We start from the raw sequence: 22,904 nt of genomic DNA, 5'->3' as shown, positions 1-22,904 counted from the left end.
TTATAATCCCATAATTGCCCATTTCTTAACTCCTACTATATTCAGCATTGCCATGTATTAATGGTAATAGTTATCATGTATTACTTACAAAAACCCACGTGAGGTCATTATTATCTTTATTTTCACAGATAACTGACCGCTAGAAAACACCCACCCCAAATGAATCCTGTTGAGTTGATTGCCTCATTGCAACTAGGTGAACTCAGTTGGGTTTACTGACACACTGCAGTAAGGAAGAGTGTGCGTCATGGGGCAGTTCAGTGAGACGTGGTTGGAAAGGGAAGCGCACATGGCTAGATTTGGCTTCCGTTCAGTGGTGATGGGGGCGGTTCCAGGAGGTAGTTCTGGCTTTGGATTAGATGCTCTTGGGAATCAATGGTTGGTTATCTTAGTGAATTATCTCTAAAAAGAGCAAAAATAGGGGATGTTTGATCATGTGGGGGGCTTGGATAACCTTTTTGTTTTGTTCCATCATGATCACAAAAGAGTTCTTGCCTTTGTCTTGCTCTACCACAGGCATAGGGTAGACTTGTCTGGTTGCTGGACCTTGAAATTATGTACGTTCAGTAAGAGAGCCCTGCATGCGGTCCTGTTATCATCAGAGCCAGAGTTCAGCTGATAGTGCTCGGCCAGTGCCAGCTATCTGGAGCTGCTTTTATCTTTCTTAGCAGATACTCAGAGAAACTAGGGCTTGTGCCCCAAATCCTACAGTCAGTCAACTGTGGTGCTCAACTAAGACTGTGCCGTGGTGTCTGGGCTGTTTCTAGGAAACTGAACACCAAGATTTTAATTCTTGTAGGAATGGGGCATTGTTTAGGGTCAGCACATTCTACAGTGGGAATTCTAGATGTTAAGGAATCATGAAACAAAATGAAGGCATGTGGGTTTCAGGAGGCACCTGGCCGGGACTGCTTGGCAGGTTCACCTGCCTTCTAGGTGTGAGGGTGCTTCAAGGACGGGTAAGTGCTAGTCATACCAAGGACAGCCTCTTTTGTTGAGTTTCTTGGATGGCGATAGCCAACGCCAGAATTTTGACTCTTGGTTTTTTTTGTTTTTTTAAGATTTTGTTTTATTTATTTCTCCCCCCACCACAACCCCTTTGTCTGCTCTCTGTGTCCACTCACTGTGTGTTCTTCTGTGTCGGCTTGTACCCTTCGTTGCACCAGGAAACTTATGTCTGCTTTTCGTTGAGTCACCTTGCTGAAATTATCTCTCCTTGTGTGCGGCACCACTCCTGGGCAGGCCGCCTCTCCTTGCAGGGTGTACTCCTTGTGCGTGGGGCTCCCGCACGTGGGGTCCCCTTGTGTGGCACAGCACTCTTTGCACGCAGCAGCTCTGTGCATGGGCCAGTTCAGCACACAGGTCAGGAAGCCCTGGGTTTGTTCCCTGGACCTCCCATGTGGTCGGTGGATATTCTATCAGTTGTGCCACGTCCGCTTCCCTGAGTCTTCCTTTTATTATACTGTTTATGTGTCTGTTGACGGCCTGTTCTTAATACATTTTCTCTGATTTTCTTTTTTGCTTGTTTTGATTGTTCTCTGATTTTGATCATTGTGGCTAAGTCTAAGAAGAAGGCACCCTATTATCTTTGGAGAGCAGTGGCATCCATTATATTTGAATTCCAAAGAGTGACCAGTTGCTCTTCTGTCCGTTGCTTTGTTCCCGTGGCAGTTAAACTTAAAAGCAACATTGACGAGAAGCGGGCTGATACTAAGTAATACTAGTGAATCATGGAAAGAGTATTACATGCCCTGGTAAAGTCAAGAGAGACATTCATGTGCACCTCTTCCTTTTGCATTTAAAGAGCATGATAAAATGTCGAAGAAAAATTGACAAAAGACATTTTTAATTGCTTTTCATTTATTAAGATGGTTTATTATTGATTCCAGGTTTTGTTTTCTAACATGGGTTTTTATTTTTTCAGAGCCAAAAGCATATATAAACAAACAGGTTATCAAGGAAGCTGATGGACAACTTCATAGTTGTCAGATACAGAGCTTTATACATAGGATGCTTCAGCTGATATTTATTTATTTTTCAAAGATTTATTTCTCTCCCCTTCACCCCCACCCCAGTTGTCCGTTCTCTGTGTCTATTTGCTGCGTGTTCTTCTTTGTCCGCTTCTGTTGTTGTCAGCCGCACGGGAATCTGTGTCTCCCTTTGTTGCGTCTTCTTGTTGTGTCAGCTCTCCGTGTGTGTGGCGCCATTCCTGGGCTGGCTGCACTTTCTTTCGTGCTGGGCGGCTCTCCTTACGGGGCATACTCCTTGCGCTTGGGGCTCCCCTGTGCGGGGGACACCCCTGCATGGCAGAGCACTCCTTGCGCATATCAGCACTGAGTGTGGACCAGCTCCACACCGGTCAAGGAGGCCCAGGGTTTGAACCGTGGACCTCCCATGTGGTAGAGGGATGCCCTAACCGCTGGGCCAAGTCTGCTTCCTTAGCTGATATTTAATTCCATGGCATTTAAGCCATATCTTGGAAAGCATGTGCTTGCACAGGAGAATTCAAGCTGCAGACAGACAGTGGGCAAGAGGTGGACAGAAAAATAGGTACAATTCCCGTTTCAGAACAGGCTGCTCCTGGTTAACCAGGCGAGGGCTATGGACAAGTTAGGGCTGTTGCAACACCCTTGTGGTCCCTATTTGAATTTTTCCAGCTCAGCACTAGAAAAAGCTTAACAAGGTATCATTTACCCCTAAAATGAGAAAGAAGAGAGTATTCATGAAAATAAGGAAGAGATATGCAGTTCTTTTTACAGAACTTAACTGGGAAAATTGGGAATATTTTCAGTAGAATACTAAACGTAGAGACATGTATTTTCCTTTTATTAAAATTGAACTATGTGACAGTTTAAACTCAAAATTTGATGCCAGGTAAATTTTTTAGTGTTATTTTTTCGTGAAAATTTTGAAGACAATGTACATCCTATATCTTCTTCCTGCCTCCCCTTCTCTCCTCCATCCTTTGTTTCCTCTTCTCTGCCTTCTTCTATCAAGAATCCCATATTTGCAAAGTAAATAGACCAACAGAATTATTTGGGTTTTTTTTTTTAATGCAACTGTCACAAAGTTATGCCAGTTTAACTGTTGAAAAAAATTCTGCCTTGTTTTGATTGTATATCTGAGTCATCAGAACATCTGGAAATAATTTCTTGGCATGTTTTCCAAACATTTTAACATAATATAAAAGTAATTTTCATATTTTATGGTAGTGTCAGCCAGTTGTTCTTACACACATGACGCTAGTGCTAAAAATGTGTGTCTGAAATAAAGCTGTTTTGAGAGGAACTTCCATGGGGGACATGATGGAAAGGTTTATCAATTGAGCCAGTTTCCTCAATTAGAGGGAGTGTTTGATAAAATGTCAGAGAAAAGGTGAAGAGCTTAAAGAGGGTAGCATTACGCAAAGGTAGATTAAAGCTCGCTGAGAATGCGGCTCCCCCACTCCATGCTTATACTGACGTGAATGTTAGTATTCCGTTACGACCTTTCTGACCTTGAGCTGTGTGACCTTGAGCAATTGACTTAGCCTCTCTGCTGCTGGTTCTCTCTGCCTCAGAGAATCCTGTAGTGCTGTGAGGATCAAACTACTGCATGGAAAGATTCGGTGCATGTTAGCAATTACCTTCATTTTAGAGATTAGAGGCTAAGGCTTAAAGCATTTGTGGAATTTGCCCAAAGTCATTTTCCTGGTTAGGAATTGGGAAATGGAATTGAAATGCATAGTGGTTGAGGCATTTCTTCCTTCCAGTACCCTGAATCAGTTTAAACAGCATGGAATGTAATTCTTGTTCTCCACTGTAAAATAAGTTACCTGTCAAAACTGTTGCAGACCTAAAAGCCCTTTTTTTGTCTCGTGCTTTAATGACTTTTAAAAGTCCCTTCTCTTTAATGTGCCTGCTGTGTTCACAATTTCTACTTTTTCTCTATAATAAACAGTAGAGGAAATGTTAATAGATTTCTGGTTGAGGAAGGATGTCCAAGGCATAACGCAATAGAAAATATTAGAAATATAAAATTTAATTTAAGAAAATTAAAATAATATGCAGTATATATTATGTGACCTCAGTTTCCTAGAAGTAAGTTATGTCTACATACACATTTATACTTACATACTTATATATATAAAACAGAATGTAAAATATATATCCATATGTTCCCAGGTGAGGTTAAAGCTTTTGCTTTTATCCTTCTTACCAAATTCTCTCTAATTAGAAAAGTAGAACAAACTTGTTTAACCCCACATACCCCTTTTGGCAGAGAACCCCTGTGTCCATGTTGTAGCTTCTAGGAGTTTCTCACTCACGCACCCTTCTTGTCCCCTGACCTCGTTCCCATGCCTATCTGCCGATGCTTGGTCCTCTGACTCCAGGCACTTCCGTCCCTTGTTGGTTCAGGGCCTCTGGGAGGACACCAAGTGCCAAAGGTGACCCCACACTCCCTGTTCAGAGCTTTTGCTTGGCTTTCCAGGCCCTGCAGAATACGCTCCATCCTCATTGCGCTGGAGAACTTTCCAGAAGGGGACCTGTTAGGGATATCAGGAACTGTGGAGGGAATAGTTGCTGAGCAGAAACTTAGAAAATCTGTTATATATATTGCATTGCATTACATTATATTACATTTTATATTATACATTTAATATTTAGCATGTTATATAAATATATAACTATATAAATTATATATATGTCTATGTAGATTAGTTTTCATACAGGCTATTATGTTTGTTTAATCCATTCCCCTCTAAAATGGAAACAAACAAAGGAATTTCAAGCCCCATATGTTTCATTTGGATTCAACAACCTGGACTAATGACTGACAATCTTAAATTTTCACAGAATACTTCAGGCTCTTATATAACACTTAAGAGGCTATTATTTATTAGCTGTATGATAATTTGCTGTGTTCTTACACGGTTCCACCCTGCTTTCCTTTTTTTATAAAAAAGGAGTGGATTCTTTTTATTTCTGTGAGCAGGTCTGCACGATTCAGGTCTCCTGCAGCTCAAAATGTGAAATTTTCTAATCACCTCTGACCTGGCTTCAAAGGGGTTGTTGATCCGTCAACCCCCGAATCACCTTCTGGAACACGCTGTGCTTTAAGCTGACTCCACAGCGCCTCCCTTATCTTCTAGGATCTGAGTGACTCTGATGAAAGGGAAATTGGGGAGAAGGAGGACTGCCATCCTGCATTGGCAGCAAAGAAAGACGCCCTGAAGGCAAGGATGAAAGGGAGGTTAGAGGCACACCAGCATCTGAGCTTAAGTGCTGGAGCTCAGCAGGCTGCAGAGCCTTTGGACATCCCTTCCGCTAGATTGAGTTCAGTTTGATCTTATCTTTATGTCACTGAAGGCGCTAGCTGGAAAGGCTCAAGTTGCGCCTGCCTTTGGAGGAAATCCTTCCAGGGTCTGGCCCTCAGAACTCTCTGTCTGACATCACTCCTATGGTCAAGCTTTTGTCACTTTTGACAGCATGCACTCGGGTTCCTATTCCCGTGGTATGTTGTGAGGAAAGACGTGTTCCGGGCTTATAAAAAGATCGGGGGTCTCTAGGTTATATGTGCGTTCCCAGGCATTGCCTGTGCGTGGATTGGTGCGTGCAGTGGTGCTCATCAGTCCTTCCCAACTGACGAACTGAGGGGATGAGGTAAAAGCTCAGGTGACGGGCCACCAGAGGGCCTCTGCTGGCCCCAGGTCTGCTTTTCTGCTCTCCATGTGCGCGGTCCTGGCGTTTCCCCCTTGCCAGATCTCCACCCGTGGTGGACACTGGGCTGCCTTGATGGCCCCCCTTGGGAGTTGAGCCCGCGTGGCATTGCACAGGGATGTCCTGAGCTGTCCCCTGTTGTGGCCACCACAGCTCGCCCAGCTGGTGGCCGATCCTGAATCTAACCCCTGGGTAAGGACGCTCCCCACTCAGCCCCCAAACTCTGGCCTGTCTCCCTCCTGTTTAGCGCCGTGCCCGGCTGAAGTTGGGCCCCCCGCCACCCACTGCAGGACTTAGTTTCCTATTGGCACACCGAGCTGACCCCCTGGTCACCTTTTCGTTTTGGCTTTATGGTAGGTTTTTGTCCCTTAGTTTCTTTTCCGGTCAGAACTAACAAGCGCAGTCTGAGTCCAGCTCTTGCTAAGTTTTGCTACTTTCTCCTTGACTCATCCGTTTGCTGCCACCACGCCTCCCTCGAGGTGTAGACTTCTGTACTGACAAACAGCCTTCCTCATGCAGAAGCAATTGTGAGTGAAACAAGGGAGAAGAGGGCAGTACCCTCCCAGAAGTTCTCTGGTGTTCATAGAAGTCACTTCCTTAACAAAGGCCTTTGCTTCCGTCAACCCATGAGGATGGAGAATCTCTTACCCAGCCATGGCTAGATCTAGATGGACTGGTTCTAAGAGCGTTTGTGCATTTATTGGAGAAGCAGCGACAAGCCTTGCTGAGATAGGAGTCATAGTCTTGCAGCAAAGCCAGGAATTCTGAACCACAGAAGGACCCAAAACCGGCTCTCAGGAGAACTGGAGCAACAGATTTATTACGCGCGGGTCCAGAGCAGAGTTAATCTCCAAATTCTGAGCCCCGTTTTTCAGTTTTCATAGATTTATATAGGATTTCAGGTGGGATCAGCATAACTTTTGTTCATTGGCTAACGCTTTGCTCGGCAAAAGTTTGCAAGCAGGTGGGTTACAGAGGCTGAATGCAGCTGCAAGGTTGCAGGTTGATTTACAGAAGCGGGGGGATGTCACTCATTTGCTATCTTCCTACTAGGCCATGTTTTCACAGGCTGATTTACAGAAACAGGGGACTGGAGTTATTTATTTGATATTCTCCTGCAAGGCCATGCCCTCATAGGCCAATCCACAGAAGCGGGGACAGGAGTGACTTGTTAGATATTTTTGCAAGGTTATGCTTTTTATTCCTCAACAATACTGGAAAATATAGACTTTTAAAAAATAGGGTAAGAGATGAAAGGGGGACCTCACAGGTGGCCTTATGCGAAGGTCCAACGTTTCCTAGTATCCCATTGGGTTTTCCATAGTTGTCTGTGTCTGATTGTTCTGTACCCCCACAAAATGCATATCCTGTATATTGCTATTCGCAGGTGTTACTATTTTGTTCTTCTGATTCTGCTCTTTTTCTGTAATAGTATTATTATTGTTGTTAAAATTGTTAATTTGTGCTTAGTCTTAATTCTGGAAATATTTAGGATCTTTTGTTTTTCTCTGGCCTTCAGAAATGTTAGTGTGCTATTCTTTGGCATGAGTGTTTTTAAAATTTATTATACCAAGCAAGTCTTCTCCATCTTAAGACTCATTTCCTTTAGTTTTGGCAAATATTCTGGCTTATCGCTGTTTTTTTTTTTTTTTTTTTTGGGGGGGGGGGAGTGGGGGATAATTTCTTTCCTTCCATTTTTATGTTCTTTTTATCTTTGAAAAATCTCCCGAATTCTACGAGTCAGGCATTTAAACTCTTTCATAATATAACTTTTTCATTTCTTTTTGTCATCTTCTTTGTATTTTGCATTGCCCTCTGAGTAATTTCCTTTTTGTTGAACTTTAGTCTCTAGTTATTGTTTTGTTTCTTAATTTCTAAGAAATCTCTCTAGATCGTTCTTCCTAGCATTAAATTTTGTGTAATAGATATGCTGTCTTCTTTTATCATTCGCATAATACCCAATACCTTTTGGAGAACCTTTTTTTTTTTCCTTTTAGATTTCATTTTATTGCTTTCAGGTCTCCATTTCTTCCGAAGTCCTGTTTCCAGTTTTGTTGTTATCTTTAGATCTATGTGTTCTATGTGTGGACTTGATCTTTAAATGTCTCGTCTGACCTCAAATGTCTGACAGTTATTTTTTATTTAGCATTGAGGCACTAAAGGCTGTTTTTGAAGTTCTGTCTTTAGAGTTTCATAATAGGAGAGTAGAAACATGTGAATTCTTTCCCCCTGGGGAAGCCAGCTCGACTATGAGCTTTCAGGATTACAGTTCTCTATTTTTGGCAGGAGAATCTTCCAGGCAACACCCAGCCAACTTTGAGTCTCTGCAAGTGCACATTTCTCTCCATTACTTGCTTCTGCTCACATGTTTGTATCTTCATCCTGTGTCATAACAGAGCTGAAGTCCTGTATTAAGTACCTCAAATTTCTCTATCCCCTCTTCAGTTTTTTTAATGTTATGTTGGCATGATTTTCAGTTTCTTGAATTATTTAGAAAATTCTTAACCCACTGACAGTTTGTCTTTTATTCTCCTCTTTGTGGATTTTGAAGGGAGGGACTGAATAGATATGGACAATAAACAAAAACAATATTTAATATATTTCAGGGTTTTAGGAAAAGTTTATTTTAGGAAATCCAGAATATATGTGTAGTAGCACAGTTTTAGGAAAACATATCCTTATATGTTGAAATAAAAATTAATTTTGCCATGTTCTCTCAAATGATTTTAGTTGGAAAATGTTTTAATAAGTCCTAGTGAAATAGTAAAAGTATGCGAGTGCTGATTGGTACATTATTAGGCTGATATAATTTAGCATATATATCAGAAATTATGTATCCGAAGTAGTGTTAATATGTTCAGATTAGTCACCTTAGAGGCAATACACTAATTACAGTAAAGTAAGCCTGATTGAAACTTTTGTGTTTCTCAGAACGCAGTTAATATTGCATCAAGCCCACAGTCGCTTATTTTCAAGGTCATGATCTGAGGCAGGTCTTAATCCTTAGAGTTTGGTTTATGCTTGGAATTAGCCAAGGTGCTCTTAAATAAGGTCAGTGACGATGCCGTGTAATGCCATTTTAATTCAAAATCAAGGTACAACCATCAATTAATAGAAGCTTCATTAAACTTACTCTTGACGTACACTGACTTGAAAAATTCAAAACACTTTGAGCAATCTAAGTGCCTTGCCCACACCTTTCCAAATTAACTACTCTAAAGACTGTCATTGTCTTGGAACTTATCCCTTGTTCGTTTTTGCAGAGTGCATTTTGTATTCTCATCTGTTAAAAGTGTGTTTAATGAAAGGGCCCCTGACTCTTTAATGCATCTTCAGTAAAACTTTCACCAGTTATTGGTCTAAAATTGGTCACCAATTATCAAATGAAGGTACTTCCTCAGTGAGAAATAGAAGATAATGCTCTTTGCCCTAAATTATATAATTTCTATCAAAATGTCTTTGGATAATTAAAAATTGCTTAATGTGGGTTCTGTAGAAATAACTCTAAATATTTCATGTGCCCACATAAATTGCTGAAGAGACAACGGTGAGTGCTTTAGATGTTCACAGAGTAGTAATAAATCGTTGTGCACGTAGACATGCAATCATAAGTGGAAAAAGGATAATGGTCTAGAAGTAAGGGTGGGTGGTCTTGGATAGACGGCTTAGGCCATTTCCTTTTTTTTTTTTTTTTTTTGGTCTTTATTTTTTTAATGTTAATATTAAAAAAATATGAGGTCCCTATATACCCCCCATCCCCCTCAAGCTTAGGCCGTTTCCGGGGCTTGGCTGCCCTTGGTGCTCAGTCTGCTGCTGACTTTGGATAAAGCACATAAACGCAGTGGTGCCTTGGAGGAGCTGAGAGGCGGATGGGGTTTGCTGTGTCACTTTTCTTATTAACTAGTGGGAAGCAAAGAATTCTCCCTGCAGGCTTTTCCACCTTAATAAGAAGAACTCAGCCATGATTTCTACTCATGTTTTCATGACAAGATGGACAGTTTCAAGGCAGCCACCAAAAGCTATGCATCATGGGGCCATCTGAAGATATGATAGAGATAAATGAGGGCAATTGGTTAAATAGTATTTTTTATATTCACACTCATTTTTTAAAAAACCTTTACTTGAAATAGAACCTGCAGAGAAAATTCCATATAGCACAATGTTTGATGCAAAGTGAAAACATAGCAAATATTTCTGTAATCATTATCCACTCAAGCAAATGTAATGCCATCATCACAGAGCCACCGTATGCTGTTTGTTCTTTCCCAGTCATATCTTCCTCCCCTCCCCGCTAATAACCTTCATTCTGCCTTTCACACTCATCTGTTCCTTTGTATTTTTCCCTTCTAAATATGCATCCAAGAATCTCTTAGTTTTGCTTGTGTGGGAACTTGAAAAAAGAATGGCATCTTTACATTCTTTTTTCATGCATTCCTCTCATGTAAATTTGTGTTTTTAAGATTCATTAGTGTTTTTAGACTATTTTACTTATTTCAGTTGCTGTCTAATATTCCTTTGTATGCATATTCACTGTTTATCTATAGTTGATAGATTTCTGATTGTTTCTAGTTCGGGGCTCTTAAACACTGGTTTACAAGCATTCTTGTTTGTGCCTCTTCATTTCTCAAGGACATGGGTTTTCTTAATCTTATTCCTTATTGGAATTGGGGATAAAAATTACATTATTCTCATACAACAAATTCAGGTGTATGTCCTATTCTTATATTATCCTGAAGAGTTGAGATTGGTAATCATGTTTCCTTGATGTTTTCTACAATTCATTAGAGCAGCCATTTGTGCTTTCCGGACTTTCCTTTTCAGGGGAGAGTGTTGATACCTGATTGATATCTAAATCTTTGTTGTATCACTGAGATATTTTATTTATTTTCAAGCCACTTAGGACAGTATGTTATTTTTTTCTGGAGGTCTTTCGATGGTTTTTAAATTTCCCTTCTTTGATCTTTGTGATGTCTGCTAGCCAGTAACAGTGTTGACTTTTATTTGTGAAATTATATTTGCCTTTGTTGCTTTTATTGGTATAATTGACCATAGTTTAGTTTCTAGTTGATTAGAATTTTTCAGTGGCCCAACTTTTATTTTTGTTCGAGTCTACTATATGTTTGTGTCATTTTTCATTAAATATTCCTCTTTTATTATTGCGTTATAATTAGTTTTACTGTTGTTTTACTAACTTCTTGAAACAAAAGCTTTTTAATTAATGTTCCAATATCCTTATTTTCTAATATGTTAACCTATGCCTGTTAATTTTGCTCAAGTACCACTTTAGCTGCATTCTACAAATTAGCTAAGTGATGATTTGTTTTATTGTGCATGTAAAATGTTTCCTAATTTATATTCTGAGTTCTTTCTTACTTATGATTTATTTAGGAAAGCATGCCTTACTTTCTAAATATATGTAGCTTTCTAGTTATTTTCTTTTTAATTTTCTATTTCTTGTCAATATGTTTTGTGTCCTTGGGAAAAAATGATCTCTGTGTAGGTGTGGGACACAGAGTTCTTCTATATATGTACAGTAACTCAAGTTGTTGAATTATGTTGTTCAAATATTGTATAATTTTACTGAGGTTGACTACTCAGGTGACTTACTGAGGTGTGTTCTAACCTTTACTAAAATAATTGTCAAATGTTCCTATCGATTATGGATTTTCTTGTCTCCCTTATATTTTTCCAGTGTCAGATTTTAAGTATTTTATGTTCTCATCAGTTTAGTGGATAAACATTTAGAGTTTTTATTAGGTTGCACTTCAGTGAAATTTTTACTTATGAAATGATCCACTTTATTCCTGGATGTATTTAATTTGCTATTAATAAATTTAAATTTTTGGTTAATACATAAATGGTGTATTGTTTCCATGCATTTACTTTAAGAATTTCAGATGCCTCATTTAAACTCTGTTTGTACTATGTATTTTGCTTTATGACTGTAGATCCACGTATACATTTTAGATATAATTATGTTTAAATTTTCTAGCATAATTTTATGCTTCTATTATCTCAGTATTTTTTTGTTTCTCTTTTACTTTATGGATAGATTTAGATTTGTTTTCTTTTAATCATTCCTTTCCCTTTCTCCCTATACCTACCCACTAAGCCAGATATATATTTTAAATCACTCTCCTTGGTTTTTTTTTTTTTTAATGCAGAACCCTAGGAATTATAACATGTATCCTTAATACAATAATTTTAATGAATACATTTGAACATTTGTCAGAAAATACTAGAAAATGAGAACATTTTAGCTCCATTTTCATCCTCCCAATTTACCTGCTATGATTTCCATGTGATTTTTATTTTGTGCTTTTTAGGAAACTCAGAGATTTTTAAAAATTTCATTTAGTTCATATTAGATTTTCCAGCGGTTACACCACCTTTTTTTTTTAAATTAATTTTTTAATTTTTTTAATCTTCATTACTTCCTGTTCCTCTAACTTTATCTGCAGGCTCTCTCTTAAAAATTCTAATTGTGATCTAAAATGTATTTTCAGAACATGTGAGCTTTCGGAAATCCTCAGTTATCATCTCTGTAAATGTCTTTACATCCATTCTATTTTTGTAGAGGATTTTTACTTGCTATCGAATTTTATTTTGGCAGTTACTTTATTTTAGACATCAAGGAATTCCACTCTCATCTCCTTTGGATTCCATTGTTGGGAATGAAAAGTTAGCTTCAATTATAATCCTTTGAAAATAACCTATTTTCATGACCCCATTCTCCTGGGGTCATGAAAATTTTCTGTTAGTCTTTCTGTTCCTGCAGTGTTTCTCTGATGAGATTTTATATTGCATTATTTTTATTTTGTCTGTTTGAAATCCTTAATCATCTTCAGTTTTCTCAATGGCGTATTTCTTATGTTCTGGAAAACTACTAGCTATTACCTCTTTCAGTACTTCTGCTACTTTTCATCTCTTCTCTCCTTTGGTCCTCTAATTACTATAAATTAGATTTTCTTTCCGGCCCTCTGTTTTCTTCTTCCCTGCTCTTATTTTTCATCCATTTTTCTTTTCAGACTTCATTCTAGATTAATTTTCATTCATACTCTACTTCCCTGATTCTTTCTTCTGCTGTATCTTACGTATGGTTTAGCCCATACATTGAATTTTAAATTGCATCTATGTACGTATTAGTCACTTCTAGAAATGATTTTTTTCTTTATTATTTTTACCTCTTTTAAGTTCTCCATTTTGTCGTTTATTATCTTGAACATACTGTTCTACTTATTTTAATGTCTGTACCTGATATTTCCATATCTTGAACCCCCCTGGGTTTGTTTGTCCTTTCCTATTTTTCGCTTTGGTGTTTGGTCTCATTGTCTGATATCTTTATGCTCTAAGTATTCTAATGATGCATGTGCTAGCTTTTCTGATTTTGATCTCCATATTTCTAATTCTAGTAACTATATTGCCCACGATTTGATCTCTCCATAATGCATCCTGGATAATTTCTTCTCTCCTGTCCTCCAGCTTACTCATTTTCAGCATTGTGTCATTTGCTCTTAGTTCAGTCTATTCTTCATTTTAGTTATTACAGTCTTCCAATTTAGAATTTCTATTTGGTTCTTTTTGTTATATGCCGTCTTCTTTCTCTTTTTAAAAGAGTATCTAACTCCCTGCAGAAATTTTCAATATGGCCTTTTCAGTTCTTTGGGTTATTCTTTAAGAAAATGGGTTATTATATGTAATAGTTACAAAACCTTAAGGCTTTTGTGGTTTCTTCATTTTGACTATAATTTCTGCTTCCTCTTAATTGAGACTTCTTGAATCTTTCTTCTTAGGCCTGGTCATCTTGGCAATCTGGTCATTGCATTTAAAATATATATTTTGTATTTATAACTGTCAGTCAGTGCTTCAATAATGGCATGTTGCCCCTGGGAAGACAGTTCAAGTCACTGCAATTCCAGGACCCATAATCCACCCAGAGCTGGTCTTTCTGGAATTGCTTCCAGTCCTTGCGCTGGCCCCTGCAGGGTCTTGAGTGAATTGAGTTCCTTTCTTTTTGCCCTTGCCCTGTGGGCGAAGCTCATGGAGGGGCCCAGGCCAAAAGTTCAGGGGTATTTGTCAGACTGCACACATTCAGCGGAGGCTGAGGTTTGAGCTGTAGCCCTTTATATCATGATGCCAGAAGCAGTTCCTTCCAGATTCTTCCAGATTGGAAAATGTCCTAGGGCAAAAGCTGCTTTCCTGGTTCAGAGTACTTACTGATTCGCCCACCTGGTGGGTGGGATCACTCATTTCCAGCAGTTTTGAAACTGTAATACCAAAGCATGATTTTAACATTTTTGTTCTTTTAAGAAATATTTAAAAATATCAGCCACATTTTAATTTGCCTTCTAAAAGAGGGTTGGTTTCAATGATTCATTCTCATTTTAAGATAAATGCTTAGGTAAGAGATGCCGATTTACAGAAATAGTGGAATATTGTGTATTAGAGCTATATTCTCTTAAGAGCATTTCAGAGTTCAGAGAATTACTACTGTATTTTACAGCTATCAGAATAAATTAAATAGGCAGTCTTAGTACTTCCCATAACTCAGACTTCAGAGACATTTCAGATAGTCATCATTTAACAAGACAGCACATGAAACCTGGATTTTAATTAGGATTTATGTTATTGCTAGAGTTACGGATGAGAAGAGTTTTTCATTAACATTTCTTTGTAAACACTCATTCACACTCTTGCTTTTTAACAAGTTTTGTTAAGTTTTTCGATCAATATTTGGGAAGTGTGTGTATGTTTACTATAGTGTATTTGAGAATATTTGATCTTTTAAAACACATAATTAAAAGTCATTTCAGACATAAATTCATGAATGTTTTAAGTAGCTATTACTCAATCCTGTGTTTCATTTAAAATTCATATATTCATATTTGTCTTACCAACTGCTTTCATGTATATTTGGTTGAATTTATTTAAGTTCATTGACCTTAAAGATTGACGATGGAGTTATTGCCAACTGTTCATTCAATCTATAATATGACAATAATGATAGCAATTTGTAGAACTACTGTGAGAAAGAAATGTGACAATTTATTTAAAAAGCCTATCAAAATTCTTTTCATGCTTTAGTCAATAAATAATAGTCTTGGTGATTATATATCCATTGATCATTCCAGTATTAGTAAATTTATATTTAAAATCCAGGCACACTCTAAAGGAAAAATGGTATGTTTTGTGCAAAAGTTACAATTTCTTGTAATATTAAAACAATATATCATTCTAGGAATGGGAACTAGCCTTTTATATCGATCATTGTAAAGATTTGCCTCTCCATGGAACCCATTTTAAAATTTAATTGGCTTAACTTAATGCACACGACTTTTTAAAATGCTCAATATCTGGAAAACTTTAAAGGTAGTGAATTTCAATTTTGTAAAAGTGAAACACACGCTAAATTCCTATATACAAACATATAAAACTGGCTTGAGGGAGCAGGAGTTGGATTTATGTGTCAATGGACAAGTAGAAAGAACAACTTAAGATTTATTAGAATACTGACATTCATTGTCATAGAATAATGACAATCATTGAAAATGGAAAATTTTAAATTTTTTTGTATTTTTCAAGGCAATCTCATAGCGTAGTGCTTCTCAAAGATTTGTCATGCAATATCAGGTTTGTTTTTATTTTCAGTCCATCACAGAAAGATATTTTGTATATAAATATGAATATGACTTACGTAGGAACAACTGAAAAAAAGCAGATGCAGTATATGTCCAAAATATCATTAGTCTTTAAAAAGACCTAAATCAATGGCGAAATATGTTGTGTTCCTGAGTCAGAACATTCAATATTGTAAAGATATTGATTTTTCCACAAATTGATATATATGTTCAGTATAATCCCAGACAAAATATGAGCGGACTTCTTAATCAAACTTGAAAAGCTGAATTTAATATTTATTTGGAAATGCAATGCATTTAGAATAGCCGAAACAACTTTGTAGCAGGACAAAAAACAAAACAATCTAGGAGTGTATATGCTACTTGATTTCAATACTTAAAATAAAGTTTCACTAAATGAAACTATGTAGTCTTGGCATAAAGATAAAGAGATAAATCAATGGAACAGAATAGAGGCCCCAGAAATAAAACTATGCATATATGTATATGACTATACATATACTATACGGAATTACAAAGGTAATTCTGTTCAGAATTGATGTTTCCAGCAAATGGTGCTGGGGAAAAAATGGATATCTGTGTACAAACAAGAAAAACAAATTTTGATCCAAACTTTCCACTATGTAAAAAAATTCGCTCTAAATGAATCACATACCAAAATGTACAACAAAAGTATAAAACTAGGGAAGAATAATCATAGGCAAAAATCTTTGTGACTTCGGGTTAGGCAAGATTTCTTGAATATGGTATAAAAAAGTATGTTCCATGAAAGAATAAGTTAATACATTGGAATCCATCAAATTAAGAACTTCTCTTCAAAACACAGTTTTAAGAGAATGAAAAGAGCTGTCCCCACACTAGGAGACAATACTTGCAAATCGTTTATTTAATACAGGAATTTTAGCCAGAATTCATGAAGCATTCTCTACTCTCAATAAAAAGAAAGGGAAGAACCCAATAAAAAATGGGCAGACATTTCTAATAGGCACTTCACCAAAGAAGAAATACAGATTGCCAATATGTGGGTGAAAGGATACCTAACATCCTTAGCCCTTGGGGAAATGCAAAATAAAGACACCACACATAATTACAATGTCAAATACAGCAAGACTGTCCATGCCCAGTGTTGGCAGAGATGTGTTGGAATTGGAACTCTCCTGAAATACTGCTTGTGGGAACAGAAAATGGAACAGGGTTTTAGAAAACAGTTTGCCATTTTCTCAAAATGTTCAACATACACCTGTCATAACGTGCATTCATTTCACTCGTAAGTATTTACTCATGAGGAATGAAAGCCTGTGTCCATACAAAGACTCGAACAGGAAGGCATTGTCAGCGCTACTGATTAAAGCTACAACCTGGAAATACTACAGATGTCAAGAAGAGAGTGGATAAACAAACCCTGGTATAGCCCCAGGTGAGAATAATATCCAGCAATAAAAGCAGGCGAACTATTGATATATGCTACCAGCCAGATGAATATTCCAATATTTATCCTGAGCGCAAGAGTCCAAACAAAAGACGTGAACCTATTAGTGCTAGGAAATGCAAACTAATTCATGCTGTCTTGTGTATGCACATCACCGTACAGAAGAGACGTACAGAAGAGAGCATACAGAAGTGCACAAGGAAACTTTTGGGGTGATGGATATATTCACAATCTTGACTATGTCATTGTGTTAGGGATGTATATTTATAACTGAAATGTTATCACATTGTATAGTTGAAATAGGTAGTTTATTGTACACAAATTTTTTTTTTTAAGATTTATTTCTCACACACAATCCTCCCCCCACCCCCACCATTGTCAGCACTTGCTGTCGGCTCTCTCTGTCTGTTCGTCGTCTGCTTGTCTTCTTTTTAGGAGGCACTGGGTACTATACCTGGGACCGCCCATGTGGGAGGGAAGCGCCCAACCTCTTGAGCCACCTCTGCTCCCTGCCTGTTGGGTCTCTAGTGTTTCCTGCTTACGTTTCTTCCTTGCGTCATCTTGTTGTGTCACCTCACTACACCAAGCTGTCACATCAGCTCACTGTCTTGCTCGTGTTCTTTAGGATGCATTGGGAGCCAAACCTGGGACCTCACATTTGGTAGGCCGGCACCCAACTGCTTCAGCCTCATCTACTTCTCCATCAACGATATCCTGGGAAGCCTGTCAATGCTATAAAAGTTTTGACTTACCAAAGTCACTGTGATACGTCCACGTTTCCTTTATACACATCCTTGTACTTTACAATGAAAGGAAATAGATATTTCATTATATAAAAAATAATTTCCATAGAATTTTGTAAGATTTTGTTTGTCCCATTCAGTCTGGGTCTTGCTGAAGTTGACTTGTAAACCAAACAGGAGCACTTCAGTGCTTCAATGGTGCTTTATTTATTTTACATGCCTTGGTAGTCTGAGTTGGAATTTTTAAAAAGGGAATCACTGATAAAAGAGACAAGGGAATCATATGCTCTCCAACCCAGTTAGAAACAGAGTCATTAGCATTGTAAAGTTTCCATTACCTAGAACAGTTCTTGGAGAAAATGCAAGACTCAGCAAACTGGACCTTTCTAATGGATATTGTGTGTCTTTGAGAATGATTCTTTCTCAATCCAGCGTGCATTTATGGAGATCCAGTTTATCATTTGCACATATGTTCCTTCAGTAGCCACCAATAGAGCACTTGCCCTCAGGCAAGGCACTCACCAGGGGAGTTCCTCGAGACTGGTCCCCAGAGAGAAAGTGCTCTGAGCACATGCTCTGCGAGGAAGGTGAATTTAAAACTGGCTCTGGCATGGTGTGCGTGCACTGTCGGGCATTTAACAGCATCTGTGACTTCTGACCACCAATGCCACCCTGTCTGTCATCACCCCAGAATTGTGAAATCCATGCCACCCTGTCTCTCATCACCCCAGAATTGTGAAATCCATACAAGCTTGAAGATATAGCTAAACATCCTGAGTGGGCAAAATCTTCCCCACCTGATGAACCCTCATTTGTAGCAGAAACCACAAGTGAGAGACTGTAGGATCCTAGAGGATGTAATGGATTCAGTGCAGCCTCAATTCAAGAATGCGTATGTGTTTTTTTAATGTGAAAGGCCTACAGTGAGTTGAGTGATCATGTCTAAGCTTAGGATTATATCATGTGACTTATTAAGATAACAGGAGAGTTAAGTAGAGATGAACATCTTAAGAAAATCTGATTTGTAAACAAAATGGTTTCCATTTTTCCTGGTCAAATTTTATGTGGCGTTAGCATTTTCAAAATCATACAGGTAATTTAGAATATAGCATATAATGTATTTGAGAATATGATTTGCTGTATTGAATTTGGTCTTGAAGGCCATTTGTGAATATTCAGTGGAGAATATTTAAGTGACGTCAGTATAGATGTTTGTTGTAATAGTTTGAAATCTTCAAATGCTAAAAACTTGGGATAAAGTATGATTATGAGGAATCTATTACAGACTCTGCTTTCAAATTCAAGATCATGTAGGTTATTTTAAAATCATCTCTCTAAGGAAAAGGTTTAAATTTTGAGTAATAAAAATTCTATCCAGTGTGTAGTGGGCATTGAGTTTTATTTCTGCCGGTATTTCTTCCTGATCCTCACTTATACACTGAAAACCGGCAAATCTAGAAATTAAAGGAGAGTGAAAGACTTTATTTTGATTCTAGACTCTTTTACATAATCTATATAAATAAAAGGAAAGTTGCTTATTTACTTTATAAAAGAAGATTTACCTTCAGTGCTCATGTTATATTAGAGCAGACATGCATCATCCATGGGAAAATGTGGGGAATTTCGGTATAATTCAGCTCTGTTAATGTGAATTTAATGCTCCTCTGCATGAGACTGATTACTGAGAAAAAAAGTAGATTTATTTTTAATGGGTTTACTAATACTGCTCATAGCCATAAGAAAAATAGGAGCCTATGCTATTAAGAATATTTTAAAAATATTTGTGTATCATGGACAGATGAGAAAACTTAGAAGTTTTATGAGTGTATGCATCTCACTATTATGACTAAGAAAAATATACATAATCAGAAAGTTCTACAAATTGCCCATTTCTATGTAATTTGAGGGCCAGGGGTCATGATGGGTTCTATTACTTCTTTTTATCTTTCTGAAAAGACTATCCTAGATTTAGAATAAAGGTGCTTCACATGAATGCACAGGTCTTTAAAAACAAAATCATTTATGAATTATAAAAATAATTAAGGGTATTGAGATTGGAGAGGCTTTGATCAAATTTAATATGAGATAAAATATATGCACATGGCATGAAGGAGCCAATTTATTTTGTTTTTGAGCGCTGTAAGCAAGCCAAAAGACACATTAACAAAGGGTAAGAATGTTGTGTGTATTTCTCCCTCTTGAAAAACAGGTAAGTGATTTCACAGGAGGAAGGAGGGGTATTTGAAACAGGAAGTTCTGTTAGTTACCAAGTGAGGTTTCTCTGTCATATATTTTCACAAAATGAAATGGACGAAGTACCGTAACCTTTATGTTTCCCTTGGGTTGCTGATTTTGCAAGAATATCTGTCCGTCCCAGGGCTTTCACAGTTTTGAGCTTGCAGTCTGAATTTGGTGGCCTTTGTTTACTAAGCGAATACAGCCAATCACTTTCACCCAAAATGCAAGTTCCGATTTTGTGGTTTAAAAATGGTGCAATAGCCATTGACAGCAGGTTTGCTTAAAATATATTGTAATGATTAAACTTTGGAAGATATTTACCCATGGAAGAATATGTTCAGAGTTGAAATTCGATGGAAAACAATGTCTGCTGCTAGAGTTTTAAATTGCCAGTCCCTCCTTTTTTGCCAGCAGCCCATCCCATAAGGGTGATTTAGTTGGTTATGGCAGCTGGATTTGGCTTTGGGATGGGTGTGCATGATCAGGAGTGGGGAAGGGAAAAACGGAGAGAAATTATTGTAACGAGGGTCTTGTGGCTTCAGCTGGGTTCCTCCTGATATAAAAACTCTTTAAAAATTATGAAGTCCCAGTTAAGAAATAATGGAAATTTTCTTTTAACCCAACGCAATCATTATCTATCTTTTGTCAAGCAATGTTATGATACCTCCTTTTCCTAAACAAGGGTGTGTCATTCTCCTGAGATGTCAAACATGTCTACAGATTTTATTAAATTCAGTTGTAAGTTCATTTTGTACAACATCTCTGCAATAGTTGAGGGGATTTGGTTCCCTGCCCTTCTCTCAGGTGAATCTGAATTGGCGTACACTCTACTTAATCTTTTTAACTGTTGATCCAGAAGCTGCTGCAGAAGATTTTTAAATTTATCATTTAAGCCACTCAGTAGGATTATGGGGAATGTTGTGTGTATTTTCTCTTTAAATTATGGCTTCGAATGTCAACCTTTCCTTCCCTTCTCTTTAGCTTCATCCATTACAGTGTCTCCTCAGTTAGGTTTCCTGTCTTTCGAATTATCTTTAACTCCCCATTCTTATAGGTGCATTTTCAAAGCCTCCCTCTTGCTCTGAATTCCCAAATATCCAGATCTAAACCACTGTTCATTTAACCTAAGCAGATATTTATGCTATTTTCTGAAAAGTGTTGTGTATGCAGTACAAACAAAACAGTGTAGCAGAATGTATGCAGGGGAACTTCTGCCTCTTTCAGAATCCCACATTCACTCAGTTTCTGCTCCCAGAGATTCCGTCCCTGTTCCTTGGATCGTGAGGGTCCTTCTAGAAATATGCCATGGTTAAAAAAAACACTCAAATACCATTGGGAAACGTCATCTTTTGCCCCTTTGTATTTTGCTGGCGTAACATGAACTGGAAGTTCTATTTTGACACCTGTCAATCTGCCTCAGCCCTCAGAAAGGCTCCAAGATATTTCATTATGTAGATAGGTAGTAATTTCTTGAGAAGCCCAGCCCAAGAATGGACACTTAGGGTGTATCCAAACACTTGTGAGGTGAAAACTGTCTCCAGGAATCTTTGCATGGCAGTCGGGCTTCACATCTATTTTTAAGGCAGACAGATGTTAAAACAGTGGGTTGGGGAATGGGGGTGTAGCAGCTTGATATTGATGAATTCCAAAAAGAAATATGGATTATGTTTGCAAACTGATCTTTTCCTCTGGGCATATAAGATTATATTGGATTCTGAGGTTTACTTAATTAAGTAATCAGGTAAACCTTTTTTGCCAGTACAGTGTTGAGTCCCCACCCTTTGGTGGGTGGAACTCACAGATAAAAGGCATGGCAAAGGACAGAGTTATGGGTTCTTAATGTTGGAGTGTGATGCTGAAGCTGGAGTCCTGGGAAGTGAGGAACCCTGAGCCTAAAGAAGCAAGACCCAGGAAGGGAGGAATGCTGAGCCCAGGAAGAAGCAAGACCCTGGAAGGGAGGAACCCAGGAAGCCTGAACCTTCACAGACGTTGGCAGCCATCTTCCTCCAACACGTCAGAATAGACTTTGGTGATGGAAGTAACTTATGCTTCATGACCTGGTGTCTGTACGCTCCTACCCCAAATAAATACCCTTTACAAAAACCAACCAGTTTCTGGTATTTTGCATCAGTACTCCTTTGGCTGACTAATACATCCACATCTGTATTAGTGTATTTAGTGTGTATTTCAGCCACATCTTGCCCACCTGAGATGTTATGAAATGTGTTACCTCTGTCTTTGTCCCAGTTCAGTACACTTTCTGTAGAGGTCAGAGAGTACACAGTTTAGGCATTGCATGCCAAAAAGTCTCTATTGAAACTACTCAGTTATGGTATAGTGTGAAAACAACTATAGACAATATGTAAATTAATATGTATGGTTGTTCTCCAATATAATTAAAAATTTTTTTTTTATTATCTTTTTTTCTGTAAAGATGCATAGATCACACAAAATGTTACATTAAAAAATATAAGAGGTTTCCATATACCCACATCCCCACTCCTCCCACATCTGTTGGAGGTTTGGGCCTGAAGGGTATCGAGAATGAAAGAAAGAGAAAAATGAGTGAAAGGAAGCGAAAGAAAAAAAGAAAAAGAAAGAACGAGAGAGCTGGGGATCAGGGGGTCTGCAAGTAGAGACTCATCAAACAACTTTATTGTTCACAAGGGGCTCTTGATACACCCCAGTCTACTTGAGAACCAGCATGCAGTTAACGATTAGCATTACTAAGGAACTCAAAAAATCTTATCTCAAGTTACAAGGTCTAAGTGTTCTATTTACTACAAAAGGTATGTGCTCATCTTTTCTTTCAGCCTTTAACAGCTTCCTCCTGTTTGCATAGAACTCTTAATTACCCATTCCATAGGGTGCAAGCATAGTGATGGAAACAGCTTGTCTCTTCTTCCCTAGACCACTGTGCCTCAGTTTCCAACAACATCAACCTCTTTCATCAGTGTGGCACTTTCACTGCATTTGGTGAATACATTTTGGAGCACTGTTGCACCACATGGATTATAGTTTACATTGTAGTTTACACTCTCTCCCAGTCCATTCAGTGGGTTATGGCAGGATATATAATGTCCAGCATCTGTCCCTGCAATATCATTTAGGACAACTTCAAGTCCCGAAAATGCCCAATATCACTTCTCTTTTTTTC

The 22,904-nt window shown here is 38.0% G+C and overlaps 1 protein-coding gene and 1 long non-coding RNA gene across 5 annotated transcripts in view; both read left to right on the top strand.

Moving 5' to 3' along the window:
* Window positions 1-22,904, top strand: part of LOC101414134 (neuroligin-4, X-linked) — a 354,430-nt gene that overhangs the window by 246,358 nt on the left and 85,168 nt on the right. The gene's annotated exons all lie outside the window — the stretch shown is intronic.
* On the top strand, window positions 866-17,609 carry LOC131277308 (uncharacterized). Its single transcript, XR_009184499.2, has 2 exons — window positions 866-959; window positions 17,392-17,609. It is a non-coding gene; the product is annotated as an uncharacterized lncRNA (long non-coding RNA).

Source organism: Dasypus novemcinctus, chromosome Y (genome assembly GCF_030445035.2).
Source record: "Dasypus novemcinctus isolate mDasNov1 chromosome Y, mDasNov1.1.hap2, whole genome shotgun sequence".
Taxonomy (NCBI): Eukaryota; Metazoa; Chordata; class Mammalia; order Cingulata; family Dasypodidae; genus Dasypus; species Dasypus novemcinctus.
Note: the sequence above shows the minus strand (reverse complement) of the source record. Positions and strands in the feature narration are given on the sequence as shown.